This window comes from Taudactylus pleione, unplaced genomic scaffold (assembly GCF_031769625.1).
Source record: "Taudactylus pleione unplaced genomic scaffold, aTauple2 ptg000593l, whole genome shotgun sequence".
Lineage (NCBI taxonomy): Eukaryota > Metazoa > Chordata > Amphibia > Anura > Myobatrachidae > Taudactylus > Taudactylus pleione.
This window is the reverse complement of record NW_028284995.1, coordinates 798,609-815,383: the sequence shown is the minus strand read 5'-3', so window position 1 is coordinate 815,383 and position 16,775 is coordinate 798,609. Positions and strand designations below refer to the sequence as shown.

The 16,775-nt window shown below is 30.5% G+C and overlaps 1 non-coding gene across 1 annotated transcript; it reads right to left on the bottom strand.

Moving 5' to 3' along the window:
- Positions 1 to 6,788: 6,788 nt before the first annotated feature.
- TRNAF-GAA (transfer RNA phenylalanine (anticodon GAA)) lies at positions 6,789 to 6,861 on the bottom strand. The gene has a single exon. It is a non-coding gene; the product is annotated as a tRNA-Phe (tRNA).
- Positions 6,862 to 16,775: the final 9,914 nt, after the last annotated feature.

Below are 16,775 nucleotides of genomic sequence, written 5' to 3'. Positions count from 1 at the left end.
ACTCAACTATGTTAAGAAATGATGTTGTTTACATTTGAAAAACTTAAAAACTGATGACTGCTCAAGGAAAGAAGAAAAAATGTACTGAAACATGCTGAAACCAGGGACCTTTAGATCTTCAGTCTAACGCTCTCCCAACTGAGCTATTTCGGCAAAGTCTGTGTATGGCAAAAGTCACTAAGACCTCAACTGAGCTATGTTTGCATGGTTACACAATGTTTAATATCAATATTTTTCTGTCATCATGATTGCATGAAATGAAAAGAAAATATGTGTTTTATACTGTAAAACCCTTAATTATACATTTAAATAAAAGTTTTAACAAATTGTGGTCATTAAGCATTGTTAGATTACTTCAAATTTTCATAATAGAGTAGCATGATGGACAACATGAAAACAATATTTAAGCTGTATTTTTGCACCGTGTTGTTAAATAAACATTCTCATCATTTAGAAGATACTACTGAATACTCAACTATGTTAAGAAATAATGTTGTTTACATTTGAAATAATTAAATACTGATAACTACTCAAGGAAAAAAGAAAAAACGTACTCAAACATGCTGAGACCCGGGACCTTTAGAGCTTCAGTCTAATGCTCTCCCAACTGAGCTATTTCGGCAAGGTCTGTGTATGGCAAAAGTCACTAAGACCTCAACTGAGCTTTGTTTGCATGCTTACACAAGGTTTAGTATCAATATTTTTCTGTCATCATGATTGCATGAAATGAAAAGAAAATATGTGTTTTATACTGTAAATATATCCATTACAAACCCTTAATCATACATTTAAGTAAAAGTTTTAACAAATTGTGGTCAGGAAGCATTGTTAGATTACTTCAAATTTTTATAATAGTTAGAGTAGCATGACTTACAACATTAAAAAATATTTAAGCTGTATTTATGCACCGTGTTGTTAAATAAACATTCTCATCATTTAGAAGTTACTACTGAATACTCAACTATGTTAAGAAATGATGTTGTTTAAATTTGAAATAATTAAATTCTGATCACTACTCAAGGAAAAAAGAAAAAATGCACTCAAACATGCCTAAACCCAGAACTTTTAGATCTTCAGTCTAAAGCTCTCCCAACTGAGCTATTTCAGCAAAGTCTGTGTATGGTAAAAGTCACTAGGACCTCAACTGAGCTATGTTTGCATGGTTACACAAGGTTTAGAATCAATATTTTTCAGTCATCATGATTGCATGAAATGAAAAGAAAATATGTGTTTTATACTGTATAACCCTTAATTATACATTTAAGTAAAAGTTTTAACAAATTGTGGTCTGAAAACATTGTTAGATTACTTCAAATTTTCAGAATAGAATAGCATGATGGACAACATGAAAACAATATTTAAGCTGTATTTATGCACCGTGTTGTTAAATAAACATTCTCATCATTTAGAAGATACTACTGAATACTCAACTATGTTAAGAAATGATGTTGTTTACATTTGAAATAATTAAATACTGATAACTACTCAAGGAAAAATGAAAAAATGTACTCAAACATGCTGAAACCCGGGACCTTTAGATCTTCAGTCTAGCGCTCTCCGAACTGAGCAATTTCGTCAAAGTCTGTGTATGGCAAAAGTCACTAAGACCTCAACTGAGCTATGTTTGCATGGTTGCACAAAGTTTAGTATCAATATTTTTCTGTCATCATGATTGCATGAAATGAAGAGAAAAGATGTGTTTTATACTGTAAATATATAAATTAGAAACCCTTAATCGTACATTTAAGTAAAAGTTTTAACAAATTGTGGTCAGTAAACAGTTAGTTTACTTCAAATTTTCATAATAGAGTAGCATGACGGACAACATGAAAACAATATTTAAGCTGTGTTTATGCACCGTGTTGTTAAATAAACATTCTCATCATTTAGAAGTTACTACTGAATACTCAACTATGTTTAGAAATGATGTTGTTTACATTTGAAATACTAAAATACTGATAACTACTCAAGGAAATAAGAAAAAAGGTACTGAAACATGCTGAAACCCGGGACCTTTAGATCTTCAGTCTAACGTTCTCCCAACTGAGCTATTTCAGCAAAGTCTGTGTATGGCAAAAGTTACTAAGACCTCAACTGAGCTATGTTTGCATGGTTACACAAGGTTTAGTATTAATATTTTTCTGTCATCATGATTGCATGAAATGAAAATAAAATATGTGTTTTATACTGTAAATATATCCATTACAAACCCTTAATCATACATTTAAGTAAAAGTTTTAACAAATTGTGGTCAGGAAGCATTCTTAGATTACTTCAAATTTTCATAATAGTTAGAGGAGCATGACTTACAACATGAAAATAATATTTAAGCTGTATTTATGCACCGTGTTGTTAATTAAACATTCTCATCATTTAGAAGTTACTACTGAATACTCAACTATGTTAAGAAATGATGTTGTTTAAATTTTAAATAATTAAATTCTGATCAATAATCAAGGAAAAAAGAAAAAATGCACTCAAACATGCCAAATCCTGGGATTGAACCAGGGACCTTTAGATCTTCAGTCTAACGCTCTCCCAACTGAGCTATTTTGGCTAATTCTGTGGATAACAAAAGTCACTAAGACATCAACTGAGCCAAGTTTGCATGGTTACACAAGGTTTAGTATCAATATTTTTCTGTCATCGTGATTGCTTGAAATGAAAAGAAAATATGTGTTTTATACTGTAAATATATCCATTACAAACAATTAATCATACATTTAAGTAAAAGTTTTAACAAATTGTTGCCAGGAAGCATTGTTAGATTACTTCAAATTTTCATAATAGTTAGAGTAGCATGACTTACAAAATGAAAACAATATTTAAGCTGTATTTATGCACCGTGTTGTTAAATAAACATTCTCATAATTTAGAAGTTACTACTGAATACTCAACTATGTTAAGAAATGATGTTGTTTAAATTTAAAATAATTAAATTCTGATCACTACTCAAGGAAAAAATTAAAAATGCACTCAAACATGCCGAAACCCGGGACCTTTAGATCCTCAGTCTAACGATCTCTCCCAACTGAGCTATTTCAGCAAAGTCTGTGCATGGTAAAAGTCACTAAGACCTCAACTGAGCTATGTTTGCTTGGTTACACAAGGTTTAGAATCAATATATTCCTGTCATCATGATTGCATGAAATGAAAATAAAATATGTGTTTTATACTGTATAACCCTTAATTATACATTTAAGTAAAAGTTTTAACAAATTGTGGTCAGAAAACATTGTTAGATTGCTTCAAATTTTCATAATAGAATAGCATGGCGGACAACATTAAAACAATATTTAAGCTGTATTTATGCACCGTGTTATTAAATAAACATTCTCATCATTTAGAAGATACTACTGAATACTCAAATATGTTAAGAAATGATGTTGTTTACATTTGAAATAATTAAATACTGATAACTACTCAAGGAAAAAAGAAAAAAGTACTCAAACATGCTGAAACCCGGGACCTTTAGATCTTCAGTCTAACGCTCTCCCAACTGAGCAATTTCGTCAAAGTCTGTGTATGGCAAAAGTAACTAAGACCTCAACTGAGCTATGTTTGCATGGTTACACAAGGTTTAGTATCAATATTTTTCTGTCATCATGATTGCATGAAATGAAGAGAAAAGATGTGTTTTATACTGTAAATATATAAATTACATACCCTTAATCATACATTTATGTAAAAGTTTTAACAAATTGTGGTCAGTAAACAGTTAGTTTACTTCAAATTTTCATAATAGAATAGCAAGACAGACAACATGAAAACAATATTTAAGCTGTATTTATGCACCGTGTTATTAAATAAACATTCTCATCATTTAGAAGATACTACTGAATACTCAACTATGTTAAGAAATTATGTTGTTTACATTTGAAATAATTAAATAGTGATAACTACTGAAGGAAAAAAGAAAAAATGTACTCAAACATGCTGAGACTCGGGACCTTTAGATCTTCAGTCTAATGCTCTCCCAACTGAGCTATTTCGGCAAAGTCTGTGTATGGCAAAAGTCACTAAGAGCTCAACTGAGCTATGTTTGCATGCTTACACAATGTTTATAATCAAAATTTTTCTGTCATCATGATTGCATGAAATGAAAAGAAAATATGTGTTTTATACTGTATAACCCTTAATTATACATTTAAGTAAAAGTTTTAACAAATTGTGGTCAGGAAGCAATGTTAGATTACTTCAAATTCTCATAATAGCGTAGCATGACGGACAACATGAAAACAATATTTAAGCTGTATTTATGCACCGTGTTATTAAATAAACATTCTCATCATTTAGAAGATACTACTGAATACTCAAATATGTTAAGAAATGATGTTGTTTACATTTGAAATAATTAAATACTGATAACTACTCAAGGAAAAAAGAAAAAAGTACTCAAACATGCTGAAACCCGGGACCTTTAGATCTTCAGTCTAACGCTCTCCCAACTGAGCAATTTCGTCAAAGTCTGTGTATGGCAAAAGTAACTAAGACCTCAACTGAGCTATGTTTGCATGGTTACACAAGGTTTAGTATCAATATTTTTCTGTTATCATGATTGCATGAAATGAAGAGAAAAGATGTGTTTTATACTGTAAATATATAAATTACATACCCTTAATCGTACATTTATGTAAAAGTTTTAACAAATTGTGGTCAGTAAACAGTTAGTTTACTTCAAATTTTCATAATAGAATAGCATGACAGACATCATGAAAACAATATTTAAGCTGTATTTATGCACCGTGTTATTAAATAAACATTCTCATCATTTAGAAGATACTACTGAATACTCAACTATGTTAAGAAATTATGTTGTTTACATTTGAAATAATTAAATACTGATAACTACTGAAGGAAAAAAGAAAAAATGTACTCAAACATGCTGAGACTCGGGACCTTTAGATCTTCAGTCTAATGCTCTCCCAACTGAGCTATTTCGGCAAAGTCTGTGTATGGCAAAAGTCACTAAGAGCTCAACTGAGCTATGTTTGCATGCTTACACAATGTTTATAATCAAAATTTTTCTGTCATCATGATTGCATGAAATGAAAAGAAAATATGTGTTTTATACTGTATAACCCTTAATTATACATTTAAGTAAAAGTTTTAATAAATTGTGGTCAGGAAGCAATGTTAGATTACTTCAAATTTTCATAATAGCGTAGCATGACGGACAACATGAAAACAATATTTAAGTTGTATTTATGCACCGTGTTGTTAAATAAACATTCTCATCATTTAGAAGATACTACTGAATACTCAACTATGTTAAGAAATGATGTTGTTTACATTTGAAATACTTAAATATTGATAACTACTCAAGGAAATAAGAAAAAAGGTACTCAAACATGCTGAAACCCGGTACCTTTAGATCTTCAGTCTAACGCTCTACCAACTGATCTATTTCAGCAAAGTCTGTGTATGACAAAAGTCACTAAGACCTCAACTGAGCTATGTTTGCATGGTTACACAAGGTTTAGAATCAATATTTTTCAGTCATCATGATTGCATGAAATAAAAAGAAAATATGTATTTTATACTGTATAACCCTTAATTATACATTTAAGTAAAAGTTTTAACAAATTGTGGTCTGAAAACATTGTTAGATTACTTCAAATTTTCAGAATAGAATAGCATGACGGACAACATGAAAACAATATTTAAGCTGTATTTATGCACCGTGTTGTTAAATAAACATTCTCATCATTTAGAAGATACTACTGAATACTCAACTATGTTAAGAAATGATGTTGTTTACATTTGATATAATTAAATACTGATAACTACTCAAGGAAAAATGAAAAAATGTACTCAAACATGCTGAAACCCGGGACCTTTAGATCTTCAGTCTAGCGCTCTCCGAACTGAGCAATTTTGTCAAAGTCTGTGTATGGCAAAAGTCACTAAGACCTCAACTGAGCTATGTTTGCATGGTTGCACAAAGTTTAGTATCAATATTTTTCTGTCATCATGATTGCATGAAATGAAGAGAAAACATGTGTTTTATACTGTAAATATATAAATTAGAAACCCTTAATCGTACATTTAAGTAAAAGTTTTAACAAATTGTGGTCAGTAAACAGTTGTTTATTTCAAATTTTCATAATAGAGTAGCATGACGGACAACATGAAAACAATATTTAAGCTGTGTTTATGCACCGTGTTGTTAAATAAACATTCTCATCATTTAGAAGTTACTACTGAATACTCAACTATGTTTAGAAATGATGTTGTTTACATTTGAAATACTAAAATACTGATAACTACTCAAGGAAATAAGAAAAAAGGTACTGAAACATGCTGAAACCCGGGACCTTTAGATCTTCAGTCTAACGCTCTCCCAACTGAGCTATTTCAGCAAAGTCTGTGTATGGCAAAAGTCACTAAGACATCAACTGAGCTATGTTTGCATGGTTACACAAGGTTTAGTATTAATATTTTTCTGTCATCATGATTGCATGAAATGAAAAGAAAATATGTGTTTTATACTGTAAATATATCCATTACAAACCCTTAATCATACATTTAAGTAAAAGTTTTAACAAATTGTGGTCAGGAAGCATTGTTAGATTACTTCAAATTTTCATAATAGTTAGAGGAGCATGACTTACAACATGAAAATAATATTTAAGCTGTATTTATGCACCGTGTTGTTAATTAAACATTCTCATCATTTAGAAGTTACTACTGAATACTCAACTATGTTAAGAAATGATGTTGTTTAAATTTTAAATAATTAAATTCTGATCAATAATCAAGGAAAAAAGAAAAAATTCACTCAAACATGCCAAATCCTGGGATCGAACCAGGGCCCTTTAGATCTTCAGTCTAACGCTCTCCCAACTGAGCTATTTTGGCTAATTCTGTGAATAACAAAAGTCACTAAGACATCAACTGAGCCAAGTTTGCATGGTTACACAAGGTTTAGTATCAATATTTTTCTGTCATCATGATTGCTTGAAATGAAAAGAAAATATGTATTTTATACTGTAAATATATCCATTACAAACAATTAATCATACATTTAAGTAAAAGTTTTAACAAATTGTTGCCAGGAAGCATTGTTAGATTACTTCAAATTTTCATAATAGTTAGAGTAGCATGACTTACAAAATGAAAACAATATTTAAGCTGTATTTATGCACCGTGTTGTTAAATAAACATTCTCATAATTTAGAAGTTACTACTGAATACTCAACTATGTTAAGAAATGATGTTGTTTAAATTTAAAATAATTAAATTCTGATCACTACTCAAGGAAAAAATAAAAAATGCACTCAAACATGCCGAAACCCGGGACCTTTAGATCCTCAGTCTAACGATCTCTCCCAACTGAGCTATTTCAGCAAAGTCTGTGCATGGTAAAGTCACTAAGACCTCAACTGAGCTATGTTTGCTTGGTTACACAAGGTTTAGAATCAATATTTTCCTGTCATCATGATTGCATGAAATGAAAAGAAAATATGTGTTTTATACTGTATAACCCTTAATTATACATTTAAGTAAAAGTTTTAACAAATTGTGGTCAGAAAACATTGTTAGATTGCTTCAAATTTTCATAATAGAATAGCATGGCGGACAACATTAAAACAATATTTAAGCTGTATTTATGTACCGTGTTATTAAATAAACATTCTCATCATTTAGAAGATACTACTGAATACTCAAATATGTTAAGAAATGATGTTGTTTACATTTGAAATAATTAAATACTGATAACTACTCAAGGAAAAAAGAAAAAAGTGCTCAAACATGCTGAAACCCGGGACCTTTAGATCTTCAGTCTAACGCTCTCCCAACTGAGCAATTTCGTCAAAGTCTGTGTATGGCAAAAGTAACTAAGACCTCAACTGAGCTATGTTTGCATGGTTACACAAGGTTTAGTATCAATATTTTTCTGTTATCATGATTGCATGAAATGAAGAGAAAAGATGTGTTTTATACTGTAAATATATAAATTATATACCCTTAATCGTACATTTATGTAAAAGTTTTAACAAATTGTGGTCAGTAAACAGTTAGTTTACTTCAAATTTTCATAATAGAATAGCATGACTTACAACATGAAAACAATATTTAAGCTGTATTTATGCACCGTGTTATTAAATAAACATTCTCATCATTTAGAAGATACTACTGAATACTCAACTATGTTAAGAAATTATGTTGTTTACATTTGAAATAATTAAATACTGATAACTACTGAAGGAAAAAAGAAAAAATGTACTCAAACATGCTGAGACTCGGGACCTTTAGATCTTCAGTCTAATGCTCTCCCAACTGAGCTATTTCGGCAAAGTCTGTGTATGGCAAAAGTCACTAAGAGCTCAACTGAGCTATGTTTGCATGCTTACACAATGTTTATAATCAAAATTTTTCTGTCATCATGATTGCATGAAATGAAAAGAAAATATGTGTTTTATACTGTATAACCCTTAATTATACATTTAAGTAAAAGTTTTAATAAATTGTGGTCAGGAAGCAATGTTAGATTACTTCAAATTTTCATAATAGCGTAGCATGACGGACAACATGAAAACAATATTTAAGTTGTATTTATGCACCGTGTTGTTAAATAAACATTCTCATCATTTAGAAGATACTACTGAATACTCAACTATGTTAAGAAATGATGTTGTTTACATTTGAAATACTTAAATATTGATAACTACTCAAGGAAATAAGAAAAAAGGTACTCAAACATGCTGAAACCCGGGACCTTTAGATCTTCAGTCTAACGCTCTACCAACTGAGCTATTTCAGCAAAGTCTGTGTATGACAAAAGTCACTAAGACCTCAACTGAGCTATGTTTGCATGGTTACACAAGGTTTAGAATCAATATTTTTCAGTCATCATGATTGCATGAAATGAAAAGAAAATATGTATTTTATACTGTATAACCCTTAATTATACATTTAAGTAAAAGTTTTAACAAATTGTGGTCTGAAAACATTGTTAGATTACTTCAAATTTTCAGAATAGAATAGCATGACGGACAACATGAAAACAATATTTAAGCTGTATTTATGCACCGTGTTGTTAAATAAACATTCTCATCATTTAGAAGATACTACTGAATACTCAACTATGTTAAGAAATGATGTTGTTTACATTTGATATAATTAAATACTGATAACTACTCAAGGAAAAATGAAAAAATGTACTCAAACATGCTGAAACCCGGGACCTTTAGATCTTCAGTCTAGCGCTCTCCGAACTGAGCAATTTCGTCAAAGTCTGTGTATGGCAAAAGTCACTAAGACCTCAACTGAGCTATGTTTGCATGGTTGCACAAAGTTTAGTATCAATATTTTTCTGTCATCATGATTGCATGAAATGAAGAGAAAAGATGTGTTTTATACTGTAAATATATAAATTAGAAACCCTTAATCGTACATTTAAGTAAAAGTTTTAACAAATTGTGGTCAGTAAACAGTTGTTTATTTCAAATTTTCATAATAGAGTAGCATGACGGACAACATGAAAACAATATTTAAGCTGTGTTTATGCACCGTGTTGTTAAATAAACATTCTCATCATTTAGAAGTTACTACTGAATACTCAACTATGTTTAGAAATGATGTTGTTTACATTTGAAATACTAAAATACTGATAACTACTCAAGGAAATAAGAAAAAAGTACTGAAACATGCTGAAACCCGGGACCTTTAGATCTTCAGTCTAACTCTCTCCCAACTGAGCTATTTCAGCAAAGTCTGTGTATGGCAAAAGTCACTAAGACATCAACTGAGCTATGTTTGCATGGTTACACAAGGTTTAGTATTAATATTTTTCTGTCATCATGATTGCATGAAATGAAAAGAAAATATGTGTTTTATACTGTAAATATATCCATTACAAACCCTTAATCATACATTTAAGTAAAAGTTTTAACAAATTGTGGTCAGGAAGCATTGTTAGATTACTTCAAATTTTCATAATAGTTAGAGGAGCATGACTTACAACATTAAAATAATATTTAAGCTGTATTTATGCACCGTGTTGTTAATTAAACATTCTCATCATTTAGAAGTTACTACTGAATACTCAACTATGTTAAGAAATGATGTTGTTTAAATTTTAAATAATTAAATTCTGATCAATAATCAAGGAAAAAAGAAAAAATGCACTCAAACATGCCAAATCCTGGGATCGAACCAGGGACCTTTAGATCTTCAGTCTAACGCTCTCCCATCTGAGCTATTTTGGCTAATTCTGTGAAAAACAAAAGTCACTAAGACATCAACTGAGCCAAGTTTGCATGGTTACACAAGGTTTAGTATCAATATTTTTCTGTCATCATGATTGCTTGAAATGAAAAGAAAATATGTGTTTTATACTGTAAATATATCCATTACAAACAATTAATCATACATTTAAGTAAAAGTTTTAACAAATTGTTGCCAGGAAGCATTGTTAGATTACTTCAAATTTTCATAATAGTTAGAGTAGCATGACTTACAAAATGAAAACAATATTTAAGCTGTATTTATGCACCGTGTTGTTAAATAAACATTCTCATAATTTAGAAGTTACTACTGAATACTCAACTATGTTAAGAAATGATGTTGTTTAAATTTAAAATAATTAAATTCTGATCACTACTCAAGGAAAAAATTAAAAATGCACTCAAACATGCCGAAACCCGGGACCTTTAGATCCTCAGTCTAACGATCTCTCCCAACTGAGCTATTTCAGCAAAGTCTGTGCATGGTAAAGTCACTAAGACCTCAACTGAGCTATGTTTGCTTGGTTACACAAGGTTTAGAATCAATATTTTCCTGTCATCATGATTGCATGAAATGAAAAGAAAATATGTGTTTTATACTGTATAACCCTTAATTATACATTTAAGTAAAAGTTTTAACAAATTGTGGTCAGAAAACATTGTTAGATTGCTTCAATTTTTCATAATAGAATAGCATGGTGGACAACATTAAAACAATATTTAAGCTGTATTTATGCACCGTGTTATTAAATAAACATTCTCATCATTTAGAAGATACTACTGAATACTCAAATATGTTAAGAAATGATGTTGTTTACATTTGAATTAATTAAATACTGATAACTACTCAAGGAAAAAAGAAAAAAGTACTCAAACATGCTGAAACCCGGGACCTTTAGATCTTCAGTCTAACGCTCTCCCAACTGAGCAATTTCGTCAAAGTCTGTGTATGGCAAAAGTCACTAAGACCTCAACTGAGCTATGTTTGCATGGTTACACAAGGTTTAGTATCAATATTTTTCTGTTATCATGATTGCATGAAATGAAGAGAAAAGATGTGTTTTATACTGTAAATATATAAATTACATACCCTTAATCGTACATTTATGTAAAAGTTTTAACAAATTGTGGTCAGTAAACAGTTAGTTTACTTCAAATTTTCATAATAGAATAGCATGACAGACAACATGAAAACAATATTTAAGCTGTATTTATGCACCGTGTTATTAAATAAACATTCTCATCATTTAGAAGATACTACTGAATACTCAACTATGTTAAGAAATTATGTTGTTTACATTTGAAATAATTAAATACTGATAACTACTGAAGGAAAAAAGAAAAAATGTACTCAAACATGCTGAGACTCGGGACCTTTAGATCTTCAGTCTAATGCTCTCCCAACTGAGCTATTTCAGCAAAGTCTGTGTATGGCAAAAGTCACTAAGAGCTCAACTGAGCTATGTTTGCATGCTTACACAATGTTTATAATCAAAATTTTTCTGTCATCATGATTGCATGAAATGAAAAGAAAATATGTGTTTTATACTGTATAACCCTTAATTATACATTTAAGTAAAAGTTTTAACAAATTGTGGTCAGGAAGCAATGTTAGATTACTTCAAATTTTCATAATAGCGTAGCATGACGGACAACATGAAAACAATATTTAAGTTGTATTTATGCACCGTGTTGTTAAATAAACATTCTCATCATTTAGAAGATACTACTGAATACTCAACTATGTTAAGAAATGATGTTGTTTACATTTGAAATACTTACATATTGATAACTACTCAAGGAAATAAGAAAAAAGGTACTCAAACATGCTGAAACCCGGGACCTTTAGATCTTCAGTCTAACGCTCTACCAACTGAGCTATTTCAGCAAAGTCTGTGTATGACAAAAGTCACTAAGACCTCAACTGAGCTATGTTTGCATGGTTACACAAGGTTTAGTATCAATATTTTTCTGTCATCATGATAGCATAAAATGAAAAGAAAATATGTGTTTTATACTATAAATATATCCATTACAAACCCTTAATCATACATTTAAGTAAAAGTTTTCACAAACTGTGGTCAGGAAGCACTGTTAGATTTCTTCAAATTTTTATAGTAGTTAGAGTAGCATGACTTACAAAATGAAACAATATTTAAGCTGTATTTATGCACCGTGTTGTTAAATAAACATTCTCATCATTTAGAAGTTACTACTGAATACTCAACTATGTTAAGAAATGATGTTGTTTAAATTTGAAATAATTAAATTCTGATCACTACTCAAGGAAAAAAGAAAAAATGCACTCAAACATGCCTAAACCCGGAACCTTTAGATCTTCAGTCTAAAGCTCTCCCAACTGAGCTATTTCAAAAAAGTCTGTGTATGGTAAAAGTCACTAAGACCTCAACTGAGCTATGTTTGCATGGTTACACAAGGTTTAGAATCAATATTTTTCAGTCATCATGATTGCATGAAATGAAAAGAAAATATGTGTTTTATACTGTATAACCCTTAATTATACATTTAAGTAAAAGTTTTAACAATTTGTGGTCTGAAAACATTGTTAGATTACTTCAAATTTTCAGAATAGAATAGCATGACGGACAACATGAAAACAATATTTAAGCTGTATTTATGCACCGTGTTGTTAAATAAACATTCTCATCATTTAGAAGATACTACTGAATACTCAACTATATTAAGAAATGATGTAGTTTACATTTGAAATAATTAAATACTGATAACTACTCAAGGAAAAATGAAAAAATGTACTCAAACATGCTGAAACCCGGGACCTTTAGATCTTCAGATAACGCTCTCCGAACTGAGCAATTTCGTCAAAGTCTGTGTATGGCAAAAGTCACTAAGACCTCAACTGAGCTATGTTTGCATGGTTGCACAAAGTTTAGTATCAATATTTTTCTGTCATCATAATTGCATGAAATGAAAAGAAAATATGTGTTTTATACTGTAAATATATCCATTACAAACCCTTAATCATACATTTAAGTAAAAGTTTTAACAAATTGTGGTCAGGAAGCATTGTTAGATTACTTCAAATTTTCATAATACTTAGAGTAGCATGACGTACAACATGAAAACAATATTTAAGCTGTATTTATGCACCGTGTTGTTAATTAAACATTCTCGTCATTTAGAAGTTACTACTGAATACTCAACTATGTTAAGAAATGATGTTGTTTAAATATGAAATAATTAAATTCTGATCACTACTCAAGGAAAAAAGAAAAATGCACTGAAACATGCCGAAACCCAGGATCGAACCAGGGACCTTTAGATCTTCAGTCTAACGCTCTCCCAACTGAGCTATTTCAGCAAGGTAAGCGTATGGCAAAAGTCACTAAGACCTCAACTGAGCTATGTTTGCATGGTTACACAAGGTTAAGTAGCAATATTTTTCTGTCATCATTATTGCTTGAAATGAAGAGAAAAAATGTGTTTTATACTGTAAATATATAAATTGCAAACCCTTAATCGTACATTTAAGTAAAAGTTTTATCAAATTGTGGTCAGGAAGCAGTTAGTTTACTTCAAATTTTCATAATAGAGTAGCATTATGGACAACATGAAAACAATATTTAAGCTGTATTTATGCACCGTGTTGCTAAATAAACATTCTCATCATTTAGAAGTTACTACTGAATACTCAACTATGTTAAGAAACGATGTTGTTTACATTTGAAATACTTAAAAACTGATAACTGCTTAAGGAAAGAAGAAAAAAGGTACTGAAACATGCTGAAACAGGGGACCTTTAGATCTTCAGTCTAACGCTATCCCAACTGAGTTATTTCGGCAAAGTCTGTGTATGGCAAAAGTCACTAAGACCTCAACTGAGCTATGTTTGCATGGTTACACAAGGTTTAGTATCAATATTTTTCTGTCATCATGATTGCATGAAATGAAAAGAAAATATGTGTTTTATACTGTATAACCCTTAATTATACATTTAAGTAAAAGTTTTAACAAATTGTGGTCAGGAAGCATTGTTAGATTACTTCAAATTTTCATAATAACGTAGCATGACGGACAACATGAAAACAATATTTGAGCTGTATTTATGTACCGTGTTGTTAATTAAACATTCTCATCATTTAGAAGTAACTACTGAATACTCAACTATGTTAAGAAATGATGTTGTTTAAATTTGAAATAATTAAATTCTGATCAATAATCAAGGAAAAAAGAAAAAATGCACTCAAACATGCCGAAACTCGGGATCAAACCAGGGACCTTTAGATTTTCAGTCTAACGCTCTCCCAACTGAGCTATTTCGGCAAGGTCAGTGTGTGGCAACAGTCACTAAGACCTCAACTGAGCTATTTTTGCATGGTTACACAAGGTTAAGTATCAATATTTTTCTGACATCATGGTTGCATGAAATGAAAATAAAATATGTGTTTTATACTGTAAATATATCCATTACAAACCCTTAATCATACATTTAAGTAAATGTTTTAACAAATTGTGGTCAGGAAGCATTGTTAGATTACTTCAATTTTTCATAATAGAGTAGCATGACGGACAACATGAAAACAATATTTAAGCTGTATTTATGCACCGTGTTGTTAAATAAACATTCTCATCATTTAGAAGATACTACTGAATACTCAACTATATTAAGAAATGATGTAGTTTACATTTGAAATAATTAAATACTGATAACTACTCAAGGAAAAATGAAAAAATGTACTCAAACATGCTGAAACCCGGGACCTTTAGATCTTCAGATAACGCTCTCCGAACTGAGCAATTTCGTCAAGTCTGTGTATGGCAAAAGTCACTAAGACCTCAACTGAGCTATGTTTGCATGGTTGCACAAAGTTTAGTATCAATATTTTTCTGTCATCATGATTGCATGAAATGAAAAGAAAATATGTGTTTTATACTGTAAATATATCCATTACAAACCCTTAATCATACATTTAAGTAAAAGTTTTAACAAATTGTGGTCAGGAAGCATTGTTAGATTACTTCAAATTTTCATAATACTTAGAGTAGCATGACGTACAACATGAAAACAATATTTAAGCTGTATTTATGCACCGTGTTGTTAATTAAACATTCTCGTCATTTAGAAGTTACTACTGAATACTCAACTATGTTAAGAAATGATGTTGTTTAAATTTGAAATAATTAAATTCTGATCACTACTCAAGGAAAAAAGAAAAATGCACTGAAACATGCCGAAACCCAGGATCGAACCAGGAACCTTTAGATCTTCAGTGTAACGCTCTCCCAACTGAGCTATTTCAGCAAGGTAAGTGTATGGCAAAAGTCACTAAGACCTCAACTGAGCTATGTTTGCATGGTTACACAAGGTTAAGTAGCAATATTTTTCTGTCATCATTATTGCTTGAAATGAAGAGAAAAAATGTGTTTTATACTGTAAATATATAAATTGCAAACCCTTAATCGTACATTTAAGTAAAAGTTTTAACAAATTGTGGTCAGGAAGCAGTTAGTTTACTTCAAATTTTCATAATAGAGTAGCATTATGGACAACATGAAAACAATATTTAAGCTGTATTTATGCACCGTGTTGCTAAATAAACATTCTCATCATTTAGAAGTTACTACTGAATACTCAACTATGTTAAGAAACGATGTTGTTTACATTTGAAATACTTAAAAACTGATAACTGCTTAAGGAAAGAAGAAAAAAGGTACTGAAACATGCTGAAACAGGGGACCTTTAGATCTTCAGTCTAACGCTCTCCCAACTGAGTTATTTCGGCAAAGTCTGTGTATGGCAAAAGTCACTAAGACCTCAACTGAGCTATGTTTGCATGGTTACACAAGGTTTAGTATCAATATTTTTCTGTCATCATTATAGCATGAAATGAAAAGAAAATATGTGTTTTATACTGTATAACCCTTAATTATACATTTAAGTAAAAGTTTTAACAAATTGTGGTCAGGAAGCATTGTTAGATTACTTCAAATTTTCATAATAACGTAGCATGACGGACAACATGAAAACAATATTTGAGCTGTATTTATGCACCGTGTTGTTAATTAAACATTCTCATCATTTAGAAGTAACTACTGAATACTCAACTATGTTAAGAAATGATGTTGTTTAAATTTGAAATAATTAAATTCTGATCAATAATCAAGGAAAAAAGAAAAAATGCACTCAAACATGCCGAAACTCGGGATCAAACCAGGGACCTTTAGATTTTCAGTCTAACGCTCTCCCAACTGAGCTATTTCGGCAAGGTCAGTGTGTGGCAACAGTCACTAAGACCTCAACTGAGCTATTTTTGCATGGTTACACAAGGTTAAGTATCAATATTTTTCTGACATCATGGTTGCATGAAATGAAAATAAAACATGTGTTTTATACTGTAAATATATCCATTACAAACCCTTAATCATACATTTAAGTAAATGTTTTAACAAATTGTGGTCAGGAAGCATTGTTAGATTACTTCAATTTTTCATAATAGAGTAGCATGACGGACAACATGAAAACAATATTTAAGCTGTATTTATGCACCGTGTTGTTAAATAAAC